General features: G+C 44.0%; 1 protein-coding gene and 1 pseudogene across 5 annotated transcripts in view; one reads left to right on the forward strand and one right to left on the reverse strand.

Moving 5' to 3' along the window:
• Positions 1–2,668: 2,668 nt before the first annotated feature.
• LOC147031001 (uncharacterized) overlaps positions 2,669–16,998 on the reverse strand; it is a 30,385-nt pseudogene continuing 16,055 nt past the window's right edge. The window contains exons 6-7 of the transcript XR_015056624.1: positions 9,371–9,382; positions 2,669–6,583 (exon numbers count right to left, since the gene is read on the reverse strand). The product of XR_015056624.1 is annotated as an uncharacterized LOC147031001 (transcript). The remainder of the gene's footprint in view (positions 6,584–9,370; positions 9,383–16,998) is intronic.
• The window catches only part of LOC147031002 (uncharacterized), a 134,236-nt gene continuing 128,568 nt past the window's right edge, over positions 11,331–16,998 (forward strand). Inside the window, exons 1-2 of one of the 4 annotated variants that reach the window (XR_015056620.1) lie at positions 11,331–11,824; positions 11,904–12,027. The gene's annotated coding sequence lies outside the window, so the exon portion shown is untranslated. The remainder of the gene's footprint in view (positions 11,825–11,903; positions 12,028–16,998) is intronic. The other 3 variants (XR_015056622.1, XR_015056619.1, XR_015056621.1) reach the window with 3 other exon arrangements.

Raw genomic sequence — 16,998 nt, forward strand, 5'->3', positions numbered from 1 at the left:
ACGCTGAAGCAAGTGTTGAAGTTTTATTTAAAAGCCATAGGGATTTTGGATAAATTGTGAAATAACAATTGTGAATGTGGAATATATTCCGAAAGGTGAAGTCCATTTGGGAGACTCGCTATCGCCGGAATTATGAGACAAAAATAAATTGATGAAAAGTGGGAATTTGCCTCAAATTACTCAGCCTGCCAAACTGAGGTCTTCCAAGCAGCTGTTAGTGCTGCGAGACAAGATTTATGGGTACTGGAATCCCCCCCCCCCATTCAATTCATATGCGGATTCAAAGGGGGGGGGGAATAATGCCCCAGAGAAAAATAATGGCCCCAAAATGCGAGTGCCGTTGTCGTAAAAAAAACCTCGCGTGTGTGTGTGTGTGTGTGTGTGTGTGTGTGTGTGTGTGTTTCACCCACGGCACTGTTGGGAGGGTGGGGGCTACTGTGTTGAAATGCACATGCGTGTGAGAAATGTTTCCAAAATTTTGATTTGAATCGTAACCATTGTACTTAAAATGTGATCAAAATATAGAAATGTGATTGATTTGGTATTATTTTAAAGTGATTTGATGATGTTTAGCACATAGGGCGATTCACAGATGATGCATGATCCCTCGGATGGACGTTAAACTAGGTGTGCTGTCTTCATTAGTCTGTGAATGTTAAAGTTAATGGATGACATTGGTTGATGGATGTTCAAGACAAATTCCTGCCAAAACGACTGCTGGGAAGGCAATGGCAAACAACCCAGTGTAACCCTTTGATCGACTCAGGCAGGAAAAAAAAATTAATTGCATATAAGCATGAAATAATGTTACCTCTTACAATGATTGATCTGTCAACCAAGTACATCAACTGGTGAAGAAAATTGGGTTAAAATCCAAACAAGGCGAGTGTACAGACTGGCTGTTCGGTGCTCCTTAAACACACAGCCGTTGCAGGCCTTATCAGAAGAACATTCCAATCCTTTGCCTGCCAAGGTCGAGCTTTCTGTACGGAAAGCTGACACAAAAACATATCTGTTGTATTTATATGGTCCTCAATCCATGAGGGTAAAATCATGAGATTTAATTGGACAATTTTATTTATTGTCACAATGATAGACCATAAAGCTGTTTAAGTGAAATTGGATAAACTAGTGCAGGCCCGTAGGTGCGTAAACGACGACTGGATTGGGGCATTTTTTCACCCCCCCCTCATCCCCCACCCCCCACCTCTCTCGACCCCTCCTCTCTCCCCCTCTCTTGTGCCAGTACCCTCTCTCGTGGGTGAGGCGTGCCAGTATGTGCAGCTTCGTTCCTTCGCTCTCGTAAACGACGACTGGATTGGGGCATTTTTTCAATTAGATCGGACCAACCGTATCATAAATGGCCATAACTTGGGAAACACCTGGGAAACATACTCAGGTCCCCAGCGTCAATTCTGACGTCATATCAAATGAAGAAGAAGAAGAATTGTGACGCCCCCTCTCTCTCTCTCCCCCCTAGTCTACCCCCTCCTCTCTACCCCCTCCTCTCTCGCCCCTCTCTCTCGCCCCCTCTCACTCCCCTCTCTCGCCCCCACTCTCACCCCCTCTCTCGCCCCCACTCACCCCCTCTCTTGCCCCCACTCTCTCGTCCCCTCCTCTCTCCCCCTCTCTTGAATTGTGACGCCCCTCTCTCTCACCCCTCTCTCACCCCCTTCTCTCACCCCCTTCTCTCACCCTCCCCTCTCACCCTCCCCTCTCACCCTCCCCTCTCACCCTCCCCTCTCACCCTCCCCTCTCTCCCTCCCCTCTCTCCCTCCCCTCTCTCCCTCCCCTCTCTTGCCCCCTCTCTTGCCCCCTCTCTTGCCCCCTCTCTTGCCCCCCTCTCTTGCCCCCTCTCTTGCCCCCCTCTCTTGCCCCCTCTCTTTCCCCCTCTCTTGCCCCCTCTCTTGCCCCCCTCTCTTGCCCCCTCTCTCTCTCGCCCCCTCTCTCGCCCCCTCTCTCGCCCCCTCTCTCACCCCCTCTCTCACCCCCTCTCTCACCCCCTCTCTCACCCCCTCTCTCACCCTCCTCTCACCCTCCTCTCTCACCCTCCTCTCTCCCCCTCCTCTCTCACCCCTCTCTCTCGCCCCCACTCTCAAACCTTAATATCAAACCTTGAAAAGGCACATCCGCGGGTCCCCAGCAATATTCCTGGCAAGTTTCAATCAGGTCGGACCATCAATCGTACAATAAATAAATAAACATTAATTGTGACATCATTCATGATGTCATAGCACCGTGTCTTGTCATTGGTTGACAGATAAATGGCCGTAACTTGGGAACCGCTGATCCGATTAATATCAAACCTTGAAAAGGCACATCCGCGGGACCCCAGCAATATTCCTTGCAAGTTTCAATCAGATCGGACCGTCGATCGTGCAAAAAAAAATAAAAATAAATAAATAAACATTAATTGTGACGTCATTCGTGATGTCATAGCACCGTGTCTTGTCATTGGTCGATAGATAAATGTCCGTAACTTGGGAACCGCTCGTCCGATTGATATCAAACCTCGAAAAGGCACATCCGCGGGGCCCGGGCAATATTCCTGGCAAGTTTGAATCCGATCGGACCGGCGGTCATTGAGAAACTGCGGTCACAGACAGACAGACAGACACACACACACACACACACACACACACAGATTGCTGGAATTATAGATAGATAATGCACTTAAAAGGTGGAGTTTTAACCTAATGGTCATCTGGAGTAGCCAATCAGGAGAAAGAGGGACCAGTTGGGAGCTAACAGTAGGTATCATGACTCGGACGCTAACAGCAGTTCAAATCTCCCATGCTTCCCCCACAACAGTGATAAACATTATCTGGGGAAAAGATGGATCTTGGGGAGTGACAACGTTACGTTTGTCCACATTAAGCATATCTCGCCACCGAATTTAAAAGATAACTCGAATGGCACTCGGAAGAGCACATTCCTCTACAAGGCTGAACAGTTTACCTTGTGTATCCCACTGATATGCCAGAACTGCATGCAACCACTTCAGGTGCTGAAAGTTCTGGTCCAGAAAGTGGAGATTCATTTCAGAATCAGAACCAGTAGTTAAGCTTAACCTATAAACCTGTATCAAGAACAAAAAGTAAAATGGAATGAATCTGAGTGTTTGATGATAATATGATGCATGTTTATTTTCCAATATCCACACAGTGTATACATGTCATGTCAAATAGCCACTTGTTCAGTTACTTTTCATTAAGAAGGGAACAGTGTAATGTCACCATCTCGTGCACATGTTAAACAGCACTGGTTGGAAGGGTAAGCCTAACCTGGCTGTGGGAGCCGTACCTTTGGTGATCTCCTGCAATTTACCTTTTGTTCTTGATCCAATGATGGCCATATTGTTTTTTTTGGATGACAATATGACCTTGAATTTCAACATTTTAGAATGGAGTGTAAAGAATAAAAAAAAGTGTCCCCATACAGAATCTAACCATAAAACTCAAGATCATGAAAATCAGAGGAAAATTGCTCAAGTTGTGATCGAAAAGGTGTTTTTTTGTTAATTAGGTCAAGGACACGAATCAAATATCAGATGTACAATTGCAGTGCAGGTGTACTATTATGTTGGAAGGCCAATCGGTTTCAGAGATTCTGCATTGGAAAAATTGAGCGATGATAAACTCGACATAATTTGACATTGCGACGTCGACGGATATGCCTCCGTCCATATTACGTCTGTGCTTACTCCAACAATGACCTAAAACCTCAAGACCATTTGACCTCAACATCTAATCTGTACATATGTATCATGGTATATGTTCTTAGTTTAGTTCAAATCTCTACCTCAATTACATTTTTACCTGACATGACCTGTGACCTTTGACCTCTTGATGCTAAAATCTAATCAGTTCATCTTTGCATCATAATATATACTTGTATGAAGTTGGTCAAAATCCCAACACTGGTTCACGAGCTATCGCAGTAACAGGATTTTACCAAACACAACCTCTGACCTCTGACCTTTTGACCAAAAAATCGAATCGGTTCATCTGTACATCATTATACATACTTGTTCCAAGTTTGACTTCGATCCCTTCATCCGTTCTTGAGTTATCGCGGTAATCAAAACGTATCACGGAAACACGGACCGATGGACAGCCGGATAGACAACCCGAAAACATAATTCCTCTGGTGACTTCATCATTGGAAGCATAAAAAACACGTTATATTATTCAGACCGCCATTTGACCTTGACCTTTAACCCGGAGGAGTATGATGTAAATTTACCTGAAATGCGCCTTCCTCTACGCTATCTATAAAGGGGAATTTTGTTCTGATTGGAGAAACCTTCATCAAATTTTGGTGAAAAGTGTTAAAATGCCTGGGTCATGACCTTAAAATTAGGTCAAGGTCAAAAAACGGTCATCCCCACATGCTTTGTATTCACTATTGAGGATTTCAATCTGCAAGTCCTCGGACATTGGCAGAAAAAGGAAGAAAAACCTAAATGGTGGTTTTATACTCTGAGGAGTGAAAGAGCATGACCTTTAATCTCTATGTGTATGATGTAAATTATTCCGATGAAGTCGCGGAGGCATTATGTTTTTGGGTTGTCCATGCTTCCGTCCGTCTGTCCGTACATCCGTGATAGGTTTTCGTTACCGTGATAACTTTAGAACGGCTGAAAGGATCAAAGTCAAACTTTGTACAAATATGTATAATGATGTAATGATTAACTGATTAGATTTCGGCATCAAAAGGTCAGAGGTCATGTTAGATAAAATGTGATGCTTCAGACCAGCTGAATGTTTTTAAATCAAACTTGGTGCAAATATTAATGTAATAATGTGGGCAGAGGCATTTCAATAGATGTCGTGACCTTGAAGAGTGCCGTTCTGGTTCCATATAATATAATGTAAAGCTAGTATTTTTCGTTATAATACAATGTATAGCTTGAATTGTTCTATGTAATACAATGCATAGCATGTATTGTTTTATATAATACAATGTTTCGCTTATATTGTTCTATATAATACAATGTATAGCTTGTATTGTTCTCTCTAATATAATGTGTAGCTTGTATTGTTCTATATAATACTAGATGGGCACTTGGTGGAGCACATCCCTCCGCCAGGCTGAATTGTTTGCATTTTGTATCCCACTGATGGGCCGGATCTCGATTCGAACCGTAACTAAAATTTACTCGGCTTGTTCTTGTCACCGAACCAACTCATCCACTAAGTTTCGTCCAAATCCGTCCATAACATTTTTGAGATATCGTGCTATATATCGTTGTGGCCCTACCACTCAAATGTGAAGAATCACTGAAAATATTCTTGGATCTGGATCTGGATCTTCACCAAAATCTCATCATTTTGTCTGTCACATACCCAAGCTCTCCACCCAATTTCATCTGAATCCGTACACAAATTTTTGAGTTTTTGTTGCAAACAGACAGACGGGTGAAAACATAACCTCCATCCACTTTCGGTGGCAGAGGTAGATGAAGGACTGCGTGTTCTGAAGCTCACCTGGATCAGGAGCAACAGGCACTCAAATGCCCTACAGACCCCCTCAGACCTTGGTTTTTAAAAAATTATTATTATTATTATTTTAATTCCATGAACAAACTTTCGTGCATCACGGGTGATGAAGGTTGTTGCCAAGTTTCATTGAAATTGTGTGTGTGTGTGTGTGTGTGTGTGTGTGTGTGTGTGTGTGTGTGTGTGTGTGTGTGTGTGTGTGTGTGTGTGTGTGTGTGTGTGTGTGTGTGTGTGTGTGTATATGTGTGTGTGTGTGTGTGTGGTTTCAGAGAAGAGAGCACATTCCTATATTGGGGGGTCAAAATCACCTTGAGTGCAGATTTTGATGTGGTCATTGTACCTTCTTCGTTAAGCATCAGATATGAAGCTTGTGGGCAAGTTTAATCAAAATCACATGTTGGGTTCAAGCAATAATGACGGAAGTGTTAACTGAATGACTGATTCATTCACTCACTCACTCACTCAATCACTCACCGACGGATACTGCTCAATCGCATAATCTCACCGGACTAAAGTCCAGGTGAGCTCATCATATAGAGGTTGTATTGTTATAAGTGATATAATGTATAGCTTGTTTTGTTCCAAATCGTACAATATGGTTTGTGGTCATGCATTTGACCAAACATTCCTTTCCAACTGCATGCTGTAACCAACAAGTATGTCCTACATGAACACAAAAGGAAATAATATCTGAAAACGCACAACAATTTCACAGAGAAAGATCAAATAGGGCTGAAGCATAATTCACATAAGTTTCATATCGAACAAATATCACGTTTGGGTAGATGTTTCAACAACGACCTCCTGAACATTCCTAGGAACAAATGTTTTCTGATTAAAAATACCATCACCTGTAGAGAGATGGAAACACATTGAGGACTTTGTTAGTACATCGTATAGATGTTTCTACAAATCTTCACGATAACGTTTAACAAGGAAAACAAACATGGTGAATGGGAAGAGAGTGAGAACATTGATAGTGATCGCTGCAGCGAGAGCCGGTCAGCATCCAGAGAGTGATGAAGGGTTGTTGATCTCTTCACTTGATGTGGATTCATTTGGGGTTCTTATCTTCACTGTATCTGTTCAAAAACATCCTTTATATGAGAAAACCCATCAGGATAACAATCATGTAAGATGCAGTAACTCAACTAAGGTTACACTGCACTAATTTGTGAATATGTGGTAATAGTAAAACACGAGACCTGTTCAACTTAATTCTCCAACAAACAATTACCTGACCTTGCACCTCTTAGAAAAAATATATCTTACAATTAAAATATATCAAATCGGTACTTAGTTGTAATCAGCACGAGGAAACTAAATATCTGCGATCACAAAGGGTAAGCCGAACCCGGCCGGGGGAGCCTCACACTTGGCGATCGCCCACAACTTACCCTTGGCCTGTGATCCAAGATGGCTGTGTTTTTTTTTTTGTTTTTTTGGACCGCTATATGACATTGACCTTCAACATTTAGGGATAGAGTGTGGATTAAGAAAATGTGTCCCCATCTAGAATTTATCCAGAAAACTCAACATCATGAGAATCGGAAGAAATTGTTCAACTTGTGATCAAAAAGGTGTTTTTGGTAATTTGGTCTCGATCTGAAAAAAAGTAGGTCGAGGACATGATTCAAATAACAGATGCACAACTTCACTGCAAGTTCATTGTTACGATGCAAGAACATCTTGGAAGGCCAAGCGGTCTTTGAGATTCTGAATTGGCAAGAATAAGTGATGACAAAAAACGTGCTTTTCTCTTTTTTTCAGACTACCATGTGACCTTGATCTGCAACTTGGAGGGGTATGATGTCAATGAAGCATTAACGCGTCTTACTCTGGGCTATCCAGAGAGGGCAATTTTGCTCCGATCGGCCAAACTTTAGTCAACTTGTGGTTAAAAAAAAATGTTGAAAAGTCTATAATTTGGACATGATCTGAAAAATTTGGTCCAGGTCAAAAAAATTGCATCAATTCCGCATAGTTTCTACTCCCATTATTGATGCAAATTTCATTCTGAAAGTCGAAGCCGGCTCCGAGATCCAACTTGGAAATTAGGAATGCAGGAAGAAAAAAACAAAAAACAAAATGGTGATTAAGTACTCCTCGGGGTTTAAGAAACTCTGGAATACCTTTTTTTGTATACCTTGTCGAGGCTTGTATGAGAGGGAACACACAACGCACAGCAAGGGGGGGGGGCATGAGACGAGAGGGGCGTGGGAAGGACAAAACAGTGAGGAACAGAGACATTAGGAGATCTGTGGAAGGGAGAGGGATGGGGTGGAGAACATGGGGTATACAAGATGGACATTACAGGGACTTTCAGGATGGAAAGCAGGGAATTTGAAGGAGGTGGGTTTCGAGTGGATTAAAGTGGATAGAAAAGATCAAGGATTTGGATGGGGGATGATAAGAGGTGGTGGTGAACAGCTGTTTTGAAGACCTGGAGGGAAGAGTGAGATTGAACAGAGTGAGGGAGTTTATTCCAAAGGTGGGGAAAAAGAGGAATGAAAGAGTGGAGGTGAGCAATGATTCGTGATTTTGGTAGTTTTACCAGAAGGAAGTTGTTGGCAGACCTTGAGTGCCCTGCGGAAATATGTTGGGGACAAATCGCAGATAGAGCAGTGGGCGTGAGACCGGAGAGGAGATGGAAGAAGACTGAAAGACCACTGACCTGCCTGCGGTGAGAGAGAGAGAGAGGTGCAGAGACTCGGCCTCATCAAGGGAGATGCCAATGATCCTCAATGCCTTGGTTTCCACAGCATGAAGCTGAGAAAGGTGAGCAGCAGGAGCACCAGCCAAGAGGGCAGAGTAGTACTCCATCAGGCTGCAGACGAAAGCTTTGTATGTGGTCAGGAGCTCAGGTGGACTGAGGAAGGACTTTGTACAATGGAGGATTCCCAGTGGGTGACGGGCTTTGGAGGCCAGGTTGGAAATGTGGCTTTCCCAGGAAAGATCATGGCAGATAGTGAGACCCAGAAGCTTGAAAGAAAGGACTTCTTAAAAAGGATTGTTGTGAAAGTACATGAGGAGGGGGGGGGGGTTCCAAACGGTCCTTTCAGAGAGACATAGTGAGAGTGTGAGATTTGTCCAGATTGAGAGACATGTTTCACGTGTTGGACCAGTTTGTGATTTCACCCAGATCTGCAGTGAGCGAAGAAGCTGGTGCTTGCCGGTCTGAGGGATGACAGATGGTACGGCAGAGGATGGAGTCATCAGCAAAGAGATAAAGAGGATTTTCCAGAGAGTTGGAGAGATCATTGATGAAAACCAGAAAAAGAACAGGGCCCAGAACGCTACCTTGAGGAACTCCAGCCTGGACAGGAAGAGGGGATGAAAGAACTTCATTTAGGGCCACACGTTGACTGTGACAGGAGAGGAAGTCTGCGAGCCATGAGTGGAGATGGACTTGGATGCCATAGGAAGAGAGTTTGTTGAGTAGGGCAGGGTGCCAGACTGTGTCAAAAGCATGCGATAAGTCTCGGGATATGGCTCGGATTTCCTGTCTGGCATTGAGGATCTCCATCCATTTTTGGGGGAGCAGAAGCAGCATATCCAGGGTAGAGTGACCTGGTCTGAAACCAAAATGATGATCAGAAATCAAGCCATTGGAGAAGAGGAAGGATTTAATGTCTGAAGCGATGATGGATTCCATAACCTTTCATTCCATGATAATTGGGAGAAGGCTGATTGGTCTGCAGTTGCAAGGATCTGTTTTTGCACCTTTTTATGCTGGGCAGTGATGTTTTCTGATTTCAAAATCGATGGCCGATGACCTTGACCAAATGAAAGGGTGAATAGAACAGAGAGAGGGTGAGCAAATGCAGCAGAGCAGGTTTTTCGGACACGTGGGCTGATGCCGTTGGGACTGGTTGCAGAATCTGAGTCGAGGTTTGACAGCAAGCTCTCCACTTTGTGAGATGAAAAGGACACAGAGTCCAGGGACAGTTGGGTGCGACTGGGTAAGGTGGGTAGAGAAAACGATGGGTTTCTGACGCAAGATTTCAATGCAAACACTGAGTTTAGGCATTCAGCCTTTTCACGTGCGGTATCAGCAGTGCGGCTATTTGAGGTAAGGGAGGGGATGGAGGGGGAACATACACCAGAAACAGATTTGATTTGACGCCATCAGGATTTTGAGGAGGGAGAGAGGTTTGAGAGTTCAGAGTTGAGATGAGAAAGATGTTGTTTTTTGGCTCTCCTGAGGGTAGATACACACTTGTTCTGAGCTTTGTAGAAGGAACTGAGATTACCCTCAGTTGGGTTTGCTTTTCATGAGGCAAAGGCAAGTTGTTTCAGGACAACTGCCTCGCCACAAGCTTCAGTAAACCAAGGGCAGGAGGAAGGGTAGGACAACTGAAGACGAGAGGGGATAAATCTGTGCATGAGGGAGAGCAAGTTTCTTTGAAAGAATTCCCAGGATGAGTTGATGTTGGAGAAATTAGTGATGGGAGACCAGTCTCGAAGTTTGATGGCTGCTTGGAGACCCTGCCAGTCGGCTTGAGTGAAATGCCAGACTCGACGGCGATGAGGTGGTTCTCTGATAACAGCCAGAGAGATGTCCACTTTGACAAGGACGTGGTCAGAATAACCGATTGGAGCGGAGGGAAGAACAGCAGATATTTTCAGGGAAACTCGTCAAAATCAGACCCAGAACAGATAGAGTACCATTGGTCGAGATCCAGTTCAGGAAATTGACCGATTGAGTCAGTCCCAATGAGTTGCAGAAAGCTTTTGCTGAGGTGCCATGGCAGGTGAGAGAGGTACCCACACCTGGCCAACTGGCATGATGACATTTTAAGTCACCACATATTAGGAAGAGAGAGTTCAGATGAGAAGATAGAAGTTGGTCCATGTTTTCGGATAGTGAGGTGTAGATGGAGTCATCACTGTTTGGTGGACGGTACAGTTCACATATTAAAATGAGGTGGGAGTGGACGGGAAGCCATAGCCAGAGGTATTCCTGGGGGTGTGGGGGAGTGAGGGCAGTGCAAGGAGAGTGAGGAACAGAGTCTTTGATGAAGAGAGCAACTCCTCCACCAGGACGAGGCTCAGGTCTGTCGTGCCGGAGGAGGGAGTAACCAAGGAGAGAAACTTGTGAGTCAGAGACGTCTTGAGGGAGGAAAGTTTCTCTTTGGTAGATTATGTCTGGTTTGTCAGTGGCAACCTGTATGGAAAGATCAGTGAGGTTTGAGTGAAGGCCTCAGATATTTGAGGTCCACACTGTTAATGGAGAGGGAGGGGTGGAGGCTTTGGGTGCAGGGGAATGGAGGAGAGGGGGAGGGTAGGACAAGGGAGGAGGGGGTGGGAGTTAAGTCGAGTTGTTGAAAGAGTGTGGGGAATTGCAGAATTGCTTGGGGAGGGGGCCGATGAGGTGGAGAAAAGGGTTTGTGGTGCTGGGGGAGAGGGGGGCAAGAGAGGGGCAGAAGGCAATTGAGGATTTGAGGAGGTGGAGTGAAGAGATGGAGGTGAGAGGGCAGTGGAAGGAGGAAGTTTTGTGGTCGTGAGAGTGGGGGGGGGGGGCGACAACTTTGACAAGGGTGAGTGAGGGGGGTGAATGGTGGGAGAAGGGGGAGTGGGGAGAGGTGAGGGGGAAGTTTTTGAGAGAGGTGAGAGGGACGCTTGGAGGGAGAAGAGTGTGATGGTTGCTTTGAGAGAGAGGGGTGAATCGGCACTGAAGTTGGAAAAAAAAGAATGGTTGATGGAAGCGAACATTCATAGCAAACTGGGTTTTTTTTAAGTTTTAGGCCAGTTATGCGATTAAACACATTTCTTGAGGGATGCAATAAAGGCGAATTCAAAGAATGGAGAGAAGAAACGCTGGAACAGTTGGATTTTTTAGGCAAGGTATGAAGGAAAGGTCGAATTGAGAGCAGTCTGTTTAAATAGCAGAAGAGTAGTGCATTATGAAACAGTTAAGAGAACAACACATATGAAAGAGGAAGATGAAGCATTATCAGAGATCGTTTTTTTTTGTTTGTTTGTTTTTTTTTTTTGAGAGTTTTCATCAGATTTGGTTGTAGAAAAAATCGTGAGGTGAATTTGAATCGGTGATCGTGTGGCTTCGGGAGAAGCACGTGACGATGGGAGGTGTATAGTCAAAAGTGGCTTATTTATTTATTTTAAATAAGGGTTGCGTAACATCCGGAAAAGGGAAGGTTGAGGTAAAATCGTGGGGGTGTGTGGTAAATTTGGAACGGTAAACGCAGAGTGAAGCTGATGGGTCGATGAAAAGTGTCAGGAAGAGTGGAGAGAGTCACGTGGTTACAGGAGATGTATGGATAGAAAGGACACAAGGAAGATTATTAATTTTTGAGGAACAGGTAATATTCGGGAATGGAAGGTTGTCGGAAAAAATCGTGAAGGTAATGGCGAGAGTGGGTCAGCTCATGTTGAATAAAGATGGTGTGCCGGCAGGATGATGATTAAGAGAAGAAGAAGAAGAAGAAGAAGAAGAGGAAGAGGAGGATGATGTAGAAGAAGAATGAGGAGGAGGATCGGGACTCCTGGGTGTGCAGGGAGAAAGGTACTTTTTTATTTTTTTAATTTTGAATTCAAGACGAGAAACAGTGTTTTGTTGGGAGGAATGGGGGGGGGCATTGGGAAAGTGGAGAAAATAGGAATTGAGGGTAATCGGGAGAGAAAAAAAACAACGATCGTGCATCTCGAGGGGAAGGATGGGTAGGCCTCAAGGAACCCGATAAGACAAGGTCGATGAAAACTCACAAAAATAGGACGATTTTTGAAACAAAACCGAACTTGGAACACACAGTAAGTAACATGTCGGTGATAAAATAAACAGTTAAAAAGGGATAGATAACGACCGAAAACTTAACTTGATGAAAGACCCTGCCGTTGCTGCAAACCCTGAACCGGAAGGATTATTAACCAGAAGAACCATTAAAAATTCGGGGCACTAATTTTGGAAACGCACTCTTCCTCAGGTACAAATCTCCCCCTTTCCCATGGAGAGAGAGAGTTCAGCGTGGAATAAAAGAGACGACCGAAACATTCGGATTTCGAGTCAATTCTTTGCTAAAATGTCCAAACTCATACACCCCCTGCCCCACCCCCCCTGCCGGGAAATCCCGTCAAGCTAAAGCATATTCACATATTACAAAGCCAAAGACAAAATGATGCGCTACACCACTCCCACTCCTCATGTATTCATCAAACAGAAGGTACAAACAAAATACAATATAGTGCAGGAAAAGAGATGTTGACTGTCCAAGAGCAGCAGCTGCTTCTTCTTTTATAAATATCGTGCTGGGAAGTGTACATGATGCACAGAGTGAGTCGTATATGATGGTTAGGGTATGGTCGTGGGTGTAAACCCATTGGTCGGCGGGAGGACCACAGGTACATTCATGCAGTGCATGATTTTGTCATGCGCTTTCAGTGAAGATGAGTTTGAGTTGGAACCGCTCCACAATACCATTCGCTGCTGGATGGTCGGTGGTGTTTTGCTGACTGTCGCTACCCATGGATTGTCAGTTCAGGAAATTGAGCTGATTTGAATACTTAACTGGCTGATATTTGAAATAACCCAACTGCTGGATGATGGTCTGATGATCCCACATTGTAATATACTGTGTAATCAAACTCCTGGTGGGCGATACATAATTTCTCAGGCGCTATTCTGTGAGTACGCATGAAAAAAGGAGCTCCGATGGTCTCGATGTGGTGTGTGACCTGATGTTTGATGGGCTGGGTTGTCGCCGATGGGCACGTTACAGGCGGTTAGTCATAAAGTTCTTTCAGAAAAAGGCATGCGAGCATGGATGGAAGATGTGATATTCAGCGATGAAGCAGTTGACGCTTTCCTGAGAACACGCCATATATATATATAAATAAATATATATATATATATATATATATATATATATATATATATATATATATATATATATATATATATATATATATCTTCTTCTTCTTTCGGCTGCTCCCATTCGGGGTCGCCACAGCGGATCATCCGTATGATCCGCATAGTGATTTGGCACATGTTTTACACCGGTTGCCCTTCCTGACGCAACCCTGGTCGCCTCTTACGACACAGGGATAAGGTACACCTATTTTAACCGTGGTATACACCGGCCCAGTACATTGGTACTCATTTCGCCGACCTCGGAAGGATGACAGGCTGTCAACCCCCTGGTGTATTAATTCAGTGGCCCAACCGGGCTTGAACTCAGGACCTCTTGGATCCCAAGCCGCTGCCCTAACCACTGCGCCAACACCAGCCATATATATATATATATATATATATATATATATATATATATATATATATATATATATATATATATATATATATATATATATATATATATATATATATATATATATATATATATATATATATATATATATATATATATATATATATATATATATATATATATATATATATATATATATATATATATATATATATATATCGCTCTTTTTCTTTCTCTCTCTCTTTCTCTCGTCAGCCATGGCACTTCAGCAAAGGATTTCTGTGACTCCATAGGGTTGACTCAATCTGTGAACTTTCCAACCCGGATTTATCCCAATGGAAAATCCTCCCTTCACGACTTCGTGATGACTAACTTTCCCACAAATGTCTACTACTCTTCCTCTGCTCAAATTGGTTCATCCTATCACATAATTTTGAAAGACAACACCGAGCTCCCTCAACACCAGCGAGTCTGGCAGTTCAGAACTGGTCTCCCATATTGACTGTCCCTGATGTTCGCTCAGCCTGGGAATTCTTCCACAGAAACCTGCTCTCTTGCATGCACAGCTCCATCCTATCTTGTCTTCAATAATTATCCTTCAGTCCGCTCCTTCCTGCCCATAGTACACTGAATGCTGTGGTGAGGCATTTGCTCTGAAACAACTTGCCTTCTCTTTCCTGGAAGGCAAATCGAACCAAAAGCAATCTCAGTGCATTCCAGAAAGTCCACAACAATTGTGTGTCCAGTCTCAGGTGAGCCAGAAAACATCATCTGTCCAACCTCAAGAATGAACTTTGAAACTCGTCTCCCTCCTCTAAAACCTGGTGCTGCCTTGTTAAATCTATCTTTGGAGTATTCATCCCCTTCCACCCCTTTCCTCTTTTCAAATGCCACCACAGCTGACGCTGCTCACGAGAAGTCCAAATGCCTCAATTCTGTGTTTGCCTCAAATTATTTTGTCCTGAACCCCTCTCTCAATACCCACCATTGCCTGTCATACTAAACTGTTCCTGAATTGTCTTTTGCACCTTTGAAGGTGGAGAAGGATCTTTCAACCCGCTGCTGGAACAGATGGCATCAGCTCACGTGTCCTAAAAACCTGCTCTGCTGCCTTGCACGTCCTCTCACTGCCCTTTTCACCATCCAATTTGCCCTTGGTTATCTTCCATCTGCTTGGAAATCAGACAACATCATGTATTACATAATATAGTCAGGTTCCTTGTGTCCATAATTTGATGTTCGTTGGAATTTTTTGGAGAGTAGCTAACCCCAACATTTTTTGGAAAGCTTAAACAATACGAAAACAGAAAATCCATGTTTCACATTTTTTCAATGCATATAATGTGGTCAAATAGGTCGTTTTGGGGTAAAAACCCGTTTTTTTAATTTCAGCTCTGAAAATTCAAAATTGATTGCAAGCAAGCAACTGATGATGCATAATTGTTAACTTGAGGACAGTTCTTAAAATAGAATACATATATCTGTATTTTATGCCTGGTGTTGGCTTAATGGTTAAGGTAGTGGGCTTGGGATCCTAGGGTCCTGAGTTCAAATCCCGCTCAGCTGTTGAATTAACACGAGGTGGGGTTGACTCTGCCTGTCATCCTTCCGAGGTCGGCAAAATGAGTGCCAGCATGCTGGTATACTGTGTCGGAGTGGCGACCCGTCCAGGATTGTTCCCAATAGCCAAGGAGACTGCTTCGGCGGCACCAACGCTCTGCACAGAGTATGGTCCTAATGGATGGATCTGTATTTTGAGCAATGGTTGCCATGGAAACTGCTATCATTTTGTCAAATTTCTGTTTATTTAATGTATTGCTTTCAAATCTTGAAACAAGTAACGCATGAATATGGTGATCAGGGAAATGTACTTAATGTCAAATATGAGTTTGTAGCTAATTGGCATCACTGTCTCTAATGTCACTAATCATTGCCATCGTCATCATCACCAACGTGGTCATGCCGTTCAATGTTTGAGTCCTCGTCATTCTCACACGAAGTGCTGCACATGCAAAGATCAGTGCATGTTAAGTTCTTGGCCCTGCAGGAACATCTCTGTGATGAACATTCTGTCTTGCACTGGCACCTTATCATCTCGATAATTGCTTTTGGTACAGGGAGAATGTCTGTTGTTGTCGGTTTGAGTTGACCCCTCGTGTCCTTGTGGAAGCTATTCTTCAATGGATCAAGAAATGTTTGCTGAGAAATTGGTGCTTGACCCCAAACGTATGCCTGGATATGTACCCGCATGATATGCTGCCTCAGAACACCGACAGTTGGTGGTAACTTGTCATTCTCAGCCATGTTCTTACAGAAGAGATGCCACCGAAGTTCAGGGATGCTGGAAATATTGACACCACTTGGACAATAACCTGAACAGACAAATCTTTCTAAAGTTGTGTGTAGATCCTCTGACAGTTCAGCATCCTTACAGAGCATAGCAAAGGCATCTACCATGTCGTCATCGGCCTTCAAGTAGCACTGGAACCACTTTGCCTTCCCATGTCGAGCGAACCGCCCAGTATTATCGGCACCTGTGAATGCGTGGAAGGCTGGCAATGCCTGGGCTCTCTCCTCACCTGGGGCCTTCCAGATTGGCTCGATTGTGACAATGCTAGATGCCATTGAGATAGATGTGTGTCTTGGCAGGAGATGATAGTTTGCTATGGCAAGAACCAGAACATCCATATCAGGTGAGAATATCGTCAGCTCAATATCTCCTGTGTGTTGCTGTGATGCAGCTATTGCTTGCTGGATCATCAACGTTTTGGCCTCCTCGTGGTTATTCGCCTCAAATTGGAGACCCCTGTTGCTCGACGTCCGCCCAGATGCCGAAACGAATACCACCTTTGTTGAATCGCGGTTGTATTCTAGAGTTTTCTCTGCCAAGTACTCCGTCAGATCAGCCTTGGGTTGATCATGGGACAGAAATCGACTCATCGTGATGTGTTTGATACTGGTATCATCCTTGACCTGATATTGGACTGGTGAATTCCTTGACGTCGTTTGTCTCTGGTTGTGCTCTTGAGGGAATCTTGCTTGTACGTATCAAAAACAAGAATTACATGGTCGAAGCCTCTGGTCAGACTAATCACCCTATCATTGAAACATTCACCGAGGTCCTTCACTGTCACGACCATTGCTGGTTTCTTGGTCATTTTCTGGACAACTACCATTCCATCCACGACTGCGACCTTCGTGCTCGTACTGCCATCAATTACAGCATCAGCAGGTGCTGGTTCCATGTGTGTGGCATCAAGCTCATCTTCTGGAAA

This window comes from Eptatretus burgeri, chromosome 3 (assembly GCF_056783735.1).
Source record: "Eptatretus burgeri isolate ZD-2024b chromosome 3, Ebu_testis_v1, whole genome shotgun sequence".
Classification (NCBI taxonomy): Eukaryota; Metazoa; Chordata; class Myxini; order Myxiniformes; family Myxinidae; genus Eptatretus; species Eptatretus burgeri.